This window comes from Rhincodon typus, chromosome 40 (assembly GCF_021869965.1).
Source record: "Rhincodon typus isolate 14 chromosome 40, sRhiTyp1.1, whole genome shotgun sequence".
Classification (NCBI taxonomy): domain Eukaryota; kingdom Metazoa; phylum Chordata; class Chondrichthyes; order Orectolobiformes; family Rhincodontidae; genus Rhincodon; species Rhincodon typus.
Window position 1 is genome coordinate 10,471,209 of NC_063371.1, and position 11,730 is coordinate 10,482,938.

General features: G+C 43.2%; 1 long non-coding RNA gene across 1 annotated transcript; it reads right to left on the reverse strand.

Annotated features, from left to right (window-relative positions):
* Positions 1–4,497: 4,497 nt before the first annotated feature.
* On the reverse strand, positions 4,498–9,331 carry LOC125487379. Its single transcript, XR_007265856.1, has 3 exons — positions 9,071–9,331; positions 5,302–5,429; positions 4,498–5,170 (listed from the first exon to the last, which is right to left on the reverse strand). It is a non-coding gene; the product is annotated as an uncharacterized LOC125487379 (long non-coding RNA).
* Between the last annotated feature and the right edge of the window lie 2,399 nt (positions 9,332–11,730).

Genomic DNA, 11,730 nt, shown 5'->3' on the forward strand with positions numbered 1-11,730 from the left:
CTCTTTAGAATTGCAAACGTCTTGCTCTAAATTGTGCTCAAGAAAACGGGTACCATTCAGCCACTTCATTGACATTTTACGCATGCATCAAAATGTTTGGTGTACACAATCCAACTTTTTATCTCTCATCAAACAGTCCCAAAGCTCTAAATTGGCCCACTATTTTGTTTTCCCACCACTCGAGTCTAGTAGGCATTTACAGCTCGAATCCCCTTGGTGAAGGCTCTCCGCTTCGGCTACTCCTTCGCCAACTGTGTTTACGTACCACTCTTCCCTCGTGTTGACCGTAGCCCAAGTCCCCTCACGACCACTCTCTGTGATGACTTGGGTAAGTTCCCATCTTCAGCTGTCAAACATGGCCAGAATCCCCTCACAACCATTACTCTTCGCCCACTCCCTGGTGCATATCATTCTTCCCGATGTCGATCTCAGCCCAGATCCCCTCATGACTTCTTCACATTCATAGAATCCCTACAGTGTGGAAACAGGCCCTTCAGCCCTACAAGTCCACACCGACCCTTGGAGCATCCCTCCCAAACCCACCCCCTTATAACCCACCTAAGCTACACATCCCTGAACACTACGGGCAATTTAGCATGGCCAATCCACCTAGTCTGCACATCTTTGGACTGTGGGAGGAAACCGGAGCACCTGGAGGAAACCCACGCAGACACAGGGAGAATGTGCAAACTCCACACAGACAGTCGCCTGAGGGTGGAAATTGAACCCAGGTCCCTGGTGCTGTGAGGCAACAGTGCTAACCACTGAGCCACTGTGCTGCCCTAAAAAAGGTGGGAACTCCTTCGAGCCTTCCCTTGTCATAAACTCAACAATCCTGCATTGTTTTTCAAGTCCAGGCGACATCCTTCCTCCTGGCAAGGAAAAAGGCATTCGCAGTTTGTGAGCTGGATCCCACTCTCGTCACCAGTTATTATGTTTATGGTTCAGACGATCTATGAATAGAACATGGGGTAGATGGAGGGTAAGCTTGCACAGGGAATATTTTATTGTGGGTCCTCTAGACTAGTTTCTAGACTGCCTCCCCTAGCTCCTGCTTGACTCACTCTATTAGAGGGGCAACACACACCAACTACATGCATAACAGCTACCAACTGAGCCAAACTGATGCTTTAATGGATGGAAGTATGTGCCCAAGTTCCTGTTATGTGTTCCAAATGGGCAAGGTGACAGGCTAGGAGCAAGAAGTACCTCTCGTCTTGCAAGTCTCCAGAGATGATGGGTGCACTGGTCCAAATAAATGTGATGTTTGTAGTTCTGGGCACTCTTCCACAATAAAAATGGATAAATGATTGGTTGCGCAGAGCAGTAATAATGCTATAACAGGCATGACGTATGCACAAGACACAGAGAAGCCTGCAAACTGCAAAGAAATTGATTAACATGGTAACTGATCAAGATAGGTCAATTATTAGGTTAAAGGACCAAGCTCAGTTCAGAGTGTTACTTGAAATTAAACGAGAGCGCTCTTTTTTAAATACACATTTGCAGTATGTCACCAACATGTGTTCCTCTTCTCTAATTGCTTTTGATTAGTCGGTGCTGATTTGTCCTCTTGGATACAATTGAATGGCTTGTTCAAACATTTTAAAGGGAAGTTATGAGTCAACTTACATTGTGTGGCGAGATCAGGTGAAGACAACAGACTTCCTTCCTTCAAAGACACTTATGAATCAGATGAGTTTTTACAACAATACACTAATTTCATAGTTCGTGACACCAGCTTCTTAGTCCAGATTTATGAAATGAATTGAATTTGAATCCTTTGTTTATGAGTTTTGGACTTGAACCTGTGACTTCAAATCAAGAGTTCAGGCCTCCAAATTGTTAGTCTTGCAGCATGACTAACTCCATTATAGTATGCCATAGATGCAAGTGACAAGTGATAACAGTAAATTTATAAAAGGACAGAAGCACTAAGTATCTTGAATTTGTAGAATCATTGGAATAGAATAGTACAGCAAGGAAAGAGGCCATTCTAGTCTACAGTTTATGCCAGCTCTTTTCAAGAGCACTCCAGTTAGTCCGACATCTCCAATCCTCCAAATGTCCCTGCATTTTCATCTTTTAAATATTTATTCAAATCCCCTTGAAGATGAAGTGACAGCCATTCATTTAAACACTGGTAAATATTTGGAATACCATCATGGGCAAATCAAGGCATTTCAGCTTTTAAACCCGCTTCTCCATCTTAGATCAAGGTTGCTCAAAGTGGGGACTGGAATCTCCAAGTGGGTTATACGCTGGAAGAAGCAATGGCTAACCTCCCAGCAAACACCACCTACCTGCTCTGAGAAGTAAGGGTCTTCTCCTTCTCACTGAGGGGTTGCAAGAGTTTTCAGGCATCGAAATGGGAAAATGTTTGTCCTGAAATGCAAAATTTGGCATCCCATAGTGATGAACTTCTGACTGTGCTAAACTCTTTCCTTTGCAAAATGCCATTTCAAACCATTGGTTTATGATGTCCGCCTTGGAAACTGAGCACCTGCGTCTCCCCGTAAAACATTCTGATGGAAGGCGCAATCTGTGCTCCAATGTGAAACGCAAATAATGTCTCATATAATGTACACTGTCTATGGCTTTGATTTATCAGTCTTGATGTGATTCCAGAGCGACCTCCAGGCTTTGTGAACCGTGAGGTGAAGTACAACACAGTCTGGAGTCAAGGCCCAGCGCATATGGAAGGCTAGGTACCAGCATGGATTGGGTTGGAAGACTGTTGTCCTGAAATTTTTGTTCTTTTCCCATTTTATAACTTATTCCTAAAACCTGCACTGCTCAGCTTTTTATTTCTCTAACAACTGTAACTGAAGAAGCTGTACCTTGGGAGCTTTGTACATAAGATGGCGCTAGAAGCAGCACCTTGTACACTTTTCACTGTACTTTCATAGAATCCCTACAGTGTGGAAACAGGCCCTTCGGGCCAACAAGTCCACACCAACCCACAGGGCATCCCATCAAGGCCCATCCCCCTATAACCCACCTAATCTACACCTCCCTGAACACTACGGGCAATTTAGCATGGCCAATCCACCTAGCTTGCACATCTTTGGACTGTGGGAGGAAACCAGAGCACCCGGAGGAAACCCACGTAGACACAGGGAGAATGTGCAAACTCCACACAGATAGTCGCCCCAGGGTGGAATCGAACCCGGATCCCTGGCACTGTGAGGCAGCAGTGCTAACACTGAGCCACCATGCCACCCCAAACTTATTTGAGTACATGTGACAATAAAGCCAATTCAATAAGCAACACTGTAATTTCTATGCATCTTCTATAATGTAGGTCAAGGCATCCTGAATAGTGGGTCACAATCCTAAGTGTGGCCGCAAGACAACATTATGGAGTCACAAGCTGAGAAGCAGCAATGGCTGCTGTGAGCTTGGACTGGTCACTTCAAAATCTTTGCCAAGTTTTTTCTCTGTTGCTGAATCAAATGCTCAGTAAGGCCTGATTCCTGCTGTCTGGTAGCCTCTGTGAAAAGACAGTTGTTCGTTCTGCCCACATGTTCATCAATTCCACACAAGGAAAATGAGAGGAGAGTGCGGGTGAGGGATGGGTTGGTGTAGGAAAGGGGAGATGGATTCGGCAAAGGGAAGTTTGTAGTGGAGTGGGGTGGCTACTCTGGTCTGGGTGAAGTTTGGGCTCTCCCTGCATTCTTCTATTCACATGGGCCACTGGCCACTGAAACTGGAGGACAGAGGACCCACTGCCAGCCGGTAGGTGTTGTGTACAGTCGCATCCAGAGGCAAGGGGTGGCCAGAGGCAAGGGGCACTTCTGCCTTTCCAGGGAATGTTGACAGACAGCTGGAGTGGACAACTGCACCAGTGGATAGTCGATGGGCTGGTGGGTGGGAGATCACTGGTGCAGGTCGCAGCATAAGGAGAGTCTGCAATTCAGAGAGTGGGAGGGGTCATGTCGTATTGGGAGTCAGGTACAGTAAACAATATTGAAGTGAATTTTTTAACGCTCAGCAGGATATCAAGTCCCAATAACTCTGGGATGTTGAAACAAAACAATGCTAAATAGGACAATATTCAGTAAGGGTTCCCTGCATTCTATGTATGCGTGCTTTCGGTACAAAGTATGTTGCACTTGGCAAGAACTTGGATGTGAGGGATACTGTCCTTTCATTTGATGTTGCCAATAGATGGTGAAATTCACTGAATTGTTTTAAGTGAAGTTAGCAGGCTGTCCACGCTTTGGCGTCATAGAGAGGAGGCGTGAGACCCACGGTCTGGCAGAACATGATCTTTATTCTGAGACATAGCTCAGCTTCACTGTACGGAGCATCTGATTGTATGGAAAATCCCTGCATTTTGAAAGCAATGTTCTCCAGCCAACATTGCACAGGAACTCACACCTTAGGATATCCCAAATTAAACATAAAGACATTTTGAAAGCGAGCATCAGAGCCTGTAAGCTGTACTCCATGACGGGGATACAAACAACTCTGCTAGATTAAAGCATATGCAGAACATGTGCTATCAAGACATCCCAACATTTGAGAAGAATAGTGTCAGGTCTGTACAGGACACGTGAGCACATGACAAAGTCCATGTCTTGATCCACGCCTCCATCAATTGCTTCATACGTACCGCTTGTCTGAGATCTCAAAGTTTAACATGGCATAAAGGGGAACACTAATATGATGAGCAACTCTTCTTCTCGCTCAATAGTAATCCACTGGATTGACTTGAGAATCCATCTTACTGTACGTGACCTTTGTATTTATTGTATGCCATTGGATATCTCCCATATCATTGTGATCTTGATACAAAGTACAACTGTGCATGAGGTCAATGGTCCTTTTTGAATTTGAGTTTGTTAATGATGTGGATAATCCTTCCTTACAAAAAAAAGTAAATCCAAACACTGACCTGCAAAGGTCTACAAGATTGGTACATTTCCTCCATCACTGCTAATGTTAATTTTGTAGTTTCATTCATACTGGGTATACTTTTATTAACACCTACACAAGCCTTTGGAAGCCAGCTAATGTTTTGGTAACTATTCCAAGACAGCGATTGGATCATTATTTTTGTTTTATTTTACTTGTATTATCTTGTACATCTGTTGAGGTTTTTTGTGGTTCATAAGCAAAACATCTTCAGACCTCATTTTGAGTTTAATTTGTGGAGTACATTTACCTTACAAAACAAAAGAAAGCAAATCAGTAATGACCTAATAAACTGATGTACTTATAGTGCAAATCCAATAAACTGATGTGGAAGGAAAAACAAAACAAAGCATTGCAATCTAAGACTAATCCTCCAAATACCTTTATATGTAGAATGATTGTTTGGTAGAATCTGTTCATGTATTAGAATATTTCTCCAGACGCGCTTTCTGAGGTAAACAGCGATGGATATTAAATACCAGTGAACTTCCTTGATCTTAGACAGTCACCTGTGATGGAAGAATATAATTGAATGTGATGCATGAAAACAGAAATGCCATAGAATTTATATTTGGGCCAAAGTAACTTGGCTGCACATGCAGACTCTGCAAACAACTGTGTGAAACTTAAAACATTAATACTGTCTCGGCTGTGGCTTAGCGTATTAGCATTTGTGTTTTTGAGTCTGAAGCTTGTGGATTCCAGTCCCATTCTAGAGACCTCACTGTGACATCCAGACTAGTCCTGAGGGTGTATTTATACCTTTGGAGATGCTGTGTTCTTAGATGAGGCATTTCACTCAAAGCCCTGTCTGTATTCTCAACTGGGTATAAAACAATCTGCAAAGGAGCAATGAAGTTCTCTACCGCATCCTGGCCAATGTGTTTCCCTCAATGAATGTCACTAAAACAGTTTTTCTTCTCCATTTCTCTTCATGGGAGCTTACTATGCATTGTTTGGCTGCTGGAGCTCCCTGAATTAGAACAGTGACAGCACTTCAGAAGCATTTCATGGCCTGCAAAGTGCCCTGGAATGCTATGATGTCATGAAAAGTGGCTATAAAAATTCAAGTCATTCTTTTTATAAACCTGCTGCAGGACTTTGGTTGTGATTAGGTCTAAACTTCTTGGAGTGAACTGTAACTGAGTTTGAAGGGATGGTCAAAAGTCTAAACTGATCAGCCTTGTAATTATCAAGGGAAAAACAATTAGTGACAAAAAAGCAGAGCTTGTATTGCATTTTCAGCATTCTGGACAGTAACATGCCCGAGTTTTTTTGAAATGCTAACAAAATTGAATTAACTAAACATCAAGGCCAATAGATACGTTAATCAGACCAGCATAAAAAAGGGCACACAGGCCACATAAAATTGTGCTGGATTATGAAGCCATCATAAAATAAGATTAATAAGTCACTAATATTTCTCTCAACAGCTCAGCTGCAGTACTGTTATCCCAAATTTATGCAGACTTATTGGCAACAGAGAAAGAAATTGCATTTTCTCATGCAAATGCTTTCCCTGGCTTGCAGATATGAAATTACAGTGGTTATTAGGGATGGCACCATGTGCTAAATATCAATATCTCAAATATACTTGCACATTAGGTGACATAGTATAATATTGACAGTCCTTTATTATCAACTGTCACTTTGCATTAGTATCAGGGCATGAAGTGAAAACAGAACCTGGCCATACAAGGCGAGGCTGATTACTTATCCTGGATTAGAAGTGTAGGTTATGATCTGTTCTCATTTAAACAAATTTCGGTGTATCACATGCTTGATGTAATTTAAACTGCATCCAACCATTTACTCCATCTGCACAAGGCCTACTGATGTGAATACTGACATGATCAAAACCTTCTAATATTTCTGACTTATTTTCATCTATCAATCATCGTCGGTCTCTCAAGGATCTGTGTCATGCTAGTCACTCTTTCAAGGATGACACTTAGTTGAACATGCTAATTTCTATGTCACATTTAAAGCGGGTTTCAGTGTAAGAAGAAGAAAGCAAATTGTTTTCTGCTAGTTCCTTCCAATCTTGAAGGGAACTGGAGATTTAATATTCACATGTTTCTTGAGCATTCAGTGAACTTCAACATGTGGCTAGTTACAGCAAATGGACCATATGATCTCAAAGATGTACAACAGTTTGAAGACAATTCCTCTGTAATGGCAGAATCCTACATTGCAAATCACACAACATTTATAACAATGTACATTTCCTGATTTATTATTAGCAATGATAGGGTCCCGAGTGTTGCTGAACAAAGAGACCTCAGAGTGCAGGTTCATAGTTCCTTGAAAGTGGAGTCCCAGGTAGATAGAATCGGGAAGAAGGCATTTGGTATGCTTGCCTTACCAGTATATTGAGTATAGGAGTTGGGAGGACATGTTGCAGCTGTACATGACATTGGTTAGACCACTTTTGGAACATTCTGTTCACTTCTAGTCTCCCTGCTATAGGAAGGATGCTGTGAAACTTGAAACGGTTCAGAAAAGATTTGCAAGGATTTTCCCAGAATTGGAGCACTTGAGCTATAGGGAGATGCTGAATAGACTGGGGCTACTTTTCCTGCAGTATCAGAGGCTGACGAGTGATCTCATACAAGTTTATAAAATCATGACGGGGATGGATAGGGTGAATAGACAAGATCTTTTCCCCATGGTGGGGGAGTCCAAAACTAAAGGTGTTAGGGGCAAAATTTAAAAGGGACCTAAGGGGCAACTTTTTCACACAGAGGGTGGTGCATGTATGGAATGAGCTGCCAGAGGAAGTGGTGGAGGTTGGTACAATTAAAACATTGAAAAAGTATCTGGTTGGGTATATGAATAGGAAGAGTTTAGAGGGATATGAGCCAAGTGCTGGCAAGTGGGACTGGATTAATTTAGGATATCTGGTCGACATGGATGAGTTGGACCGAAGGGTCTTTGTCCGTGCGGTGCAGCTCGATGACTCTACAAATGTCAGAGCGGAACATTAAAAGGTCACCTTTAGCCCATTGTTTTAAAAAATTGCAGTGACACTTCAGTGGGCTTTCAATACAAGGCAGGAATGTCTTTATGTTAGTTTGCTATAGTCTGTGGGCCCCTAATTTGGTAAAACTTGATATGAATTGATATTGGATTGGCCACTTAATCACTCTAGGCTGATCTGTGTCATTCTTTATGAATATGGCTAATCCGTGTCCTAACTTTATTTCTGTGCCCTTGACCCATATCTCTTAATGCCTTTGACTGCCAATGCCTGGCATTAGTTTGGTGCAAATGTTACTTGCCACACGTCAACCCAAGCTTGGATATTGTTCAGATCTGGCTGTACTTCATGCTTCATGATCTGACGAGTAGCGAATGGTAGTAAACACATTGCAATTATCAGTGGTCATTCCACTTAATCATGGAGGGAAGGTCATTGAACAAAATGGTTGGCCCTTGAACACCCCGCTGAGGAGCTTCTGCACAGAAGTCTTGGAGCTGAGAAGACTGACCTCCAAACAACTACAAACATCTTCCTTTGTGCCCAGTATAACTCCAAGCAGTAAAGAGTTTTCTCCTGCTTCCTACTGAATCTAGTTTTGTTAGGGCTGTGGAGTACAGATTGGGTAATGATGGCAGAATTCATTCTCGAAAGAAAGGAACATTTTGTGCAATTTCTAGATTTTGAACTTATATCCTGCACAATCAAATTTTGGGGTGGCACGGTGGCACAATGGTTAGCACTGCTGCCTCACAGTGCCAGGGACCTGGGTTCAATTCCACCCTTGGGCGACTGTCTGTGTGGAGTTTGCACATTCTCCCCGTGTCTGCGTGGGTTTCGTCTGGGTGCTTTGGTTTCCTCCCGCAGTCCAAAGATGTGCAGGCTAGGTGGATTGGCCATGCTCAATTGCCTGTAGTGCTTAGGGATGTATAGATTAGGTGGGTTATAGAGGGATGGGTCTGGGTGGGTGCTCTGAGTGTTGGTCTGGACTTGTTGGGCCAAAGGGCCTGTTTCCACACTCTGGGGATTCTATGATCAAATGCAGCTCGTTATTATAAAGCAAGACATGCAACGATCATATGGCCAGGCTTCAGGCAAGCTCACTGTCTATACAAAAAGTAGTTGTGAAAAGCTCGGAAGGTCTGGCAGAATGACAAAGGCTCACCGTACCCAAAACGTTAACTCTGATTTTTTCTTCACAGATGTTGCCACGTCTGCTGAGATTTTCAGCAACTTCTGTTCTTGTTCTTGATTTACAGCATCTGCAGTTCTTTCGGTTTTTATTAAGCTCATTGTCTACTTATGTCCACCAAGAATCAACAGTTCACCACCACTCTTTTTCTGTCACTCAGCTTGCATTCTGCCACTATTGCATTTATGCTTTGGGTTTCGGCTTTGCTGACAAGCTGATATCTTCCACAACAGTTCTATCAAAGAAATGATCAGGTCTGAGACATTGACCTTTCCTGTACAATATTCAACAAATGTCAGCATACCATATGACAATTTTTAAAAGAAAATAAAATTGAAATAGTGCACAATTTTCAGCAGTTTATAAAAATTCTAAGATGGCAGTTAACGGTGAGACATGTGATCGGTCAATAGAGACATAGAGCTGTACAACAATTGAAACTGACCCTTCAGTCCAACTCGTCCATGCAGACCAGATATCCCAAATTAATCTAGTCCTATTTGCCAGCATTTGGCACACATCCCTCTAAACCCATCCTATTCATGTACCCATCCAGATGCCTTTTAAATGGGGATGTAATCCATCACTTCCTCTGCGGCTCATTCCATACACGCAACACCCTCTGCATGAAAAAGTTGCCCCTTCGGTCCCTTTTAAATCTTGCCCCTCTCATCTTAAACCTATGCCCTCTAGTTTTGGACTCCCCTACCCTGGGGAAAAGACCTTGGCTATTCACCCTATACATGTCAATAAAGTGAAATGAACACCTTAAGTGGCTGTGATCAAATTACTGTTGTGTTTTTTTTTATAATGTTTCAAACTGTGGGATTTAGAATTCCAAAGCTGCTTTATTTTATTTGGGGTGATAATGATTTTGTTGAACCAAACACACTGGGTGACAAAGCAGTCTGTTTCGGGATCAATATTTGAGATTCACTTTTACCACAACAGATCAACAACTCCAACTGACAAACAATTCCTTGAAACTTCATGAAACACTAGCTCTCAAAAATAAATAATGAAAGGGGATTATTCCAGCAGCAATGTAAATGCATTGTTGTTAGCAGTTCTAAAGAAATCTGAGGGCAGGGGAGTTCGAAAATGCATGTCAGCCATCTGACGATTTCCTGCTCTGAATGATCTTGTGAGAGGAGAGTATAATGGGACCAGCTTTGCACCCAGATATGGCTGAGAGCCAATTAGTTGCATTTAACTGGCACGTGAATTCAGAAAGGGGACATGACAGGCGAGTAGCAGTTAGGTCCCATGATGAGGGTGATACTCAGCAGGTCCCTGGAGGCAGGATCCACAAAGATGAATTATTAGCTTTCGCCACAATCATTTAGATGTTCTGTGCTTGCGTCTATTGCCTTTGTAGGAGTCAGGGTTTGGGATGTGTTGGTGAAGGAGCCTTGGCAAGTTGCTGCAGTGCATTCTGCAGATGGTCGACATGACTGTCACTGTGCTCTGGTAGAAGTTGGAGTGAACGTTGACACAGCAGTTTAGGACGTTTGGATAAGTCAATCTCAGGGACAATCATGCTTCTCTTTGAGGCTTTGATCTCTGCATGAGTTGATTAAAATAGAAATAGTTCTTGAGGTTGGTTGGCTCGCCGAGTTGGTTTGTTGTTCCGCAGATGTTTCGTTACCGTGCTTGGTAACATCCTCAGTGCAGCCTCTGATGAAGCGTCAGTGTGTTTTCCCACCTGGTTTTTAAACTCTGGAGTCCGTTGCGATGGATTGCCTCACTTCCGGGTTTCCTCCGCAGTGGAATGTATATGGGGTTGAGTTCAATGTGTTTATTAATAGCCTGCTTAATGGAGTGCCATGCTTCCAGGAATTCTCGTGCTTGTCTCTGCCTAGCCTGTCCCAGGATCTTGGTGTTGTCCCAGTCGAAGTCGTGGTTCTCCTTGTCCACGTGGATTGAGATGAGTGAGTATTGGTCATGTCTTTTTGTAGCCAGTTGGTGTTCATGTACTCTTGTTGTTAGTTTCCTTCCTGTTTGTCCGATGTAGTGTTTCTCGCAGTCTCTGCAGGGGATCTTGTAGATGACATTGGTCCTGTCCATGGCGGGGAGTGGGTCTTTAGTTCGGGTGAGCACTTGTCGTAGGGTTGATGTGGGTTTGTGTGCCACTCTGATGCCCAGCGGTATTAGAAGTCTTGTGGTGAGTTCTGACGTGTTCCTGATGTAGGGTAGTGTGATGAGTGTGTTGGGGCGTGTAGAATCTTTCTGATGCTGTGCCTGTAGGCATCTCCTGACGTAGTACGCCAAGAGGAGGAGGAATATCTCTTCCAAGTGTTCAAGGATAATGGATATCCAAAGAACTGGGTCAGGAGATGCCTATAGGCACAGCGTCAGAAAGATTCTACATGCCCCGACACACTCATCACACTACCCTACATCAAGAACACGTCGGAACTCACCACAAGACTTCTATGACCGCTGGGCATCAGAGTGGCACACAAACCCACATCAACCCTACGACAAGTGCTCACTCGAACTAAAGACCCACTCCCCGCCATGGACAGGACCAATGTCATCTACAAGATCCCCTGCAGAGACTGCGAGAAACACTACATCGGACAAACAGGAAGGAAACTAACAACAAGAGTACATGAACACCAACTGGCTACAAAAA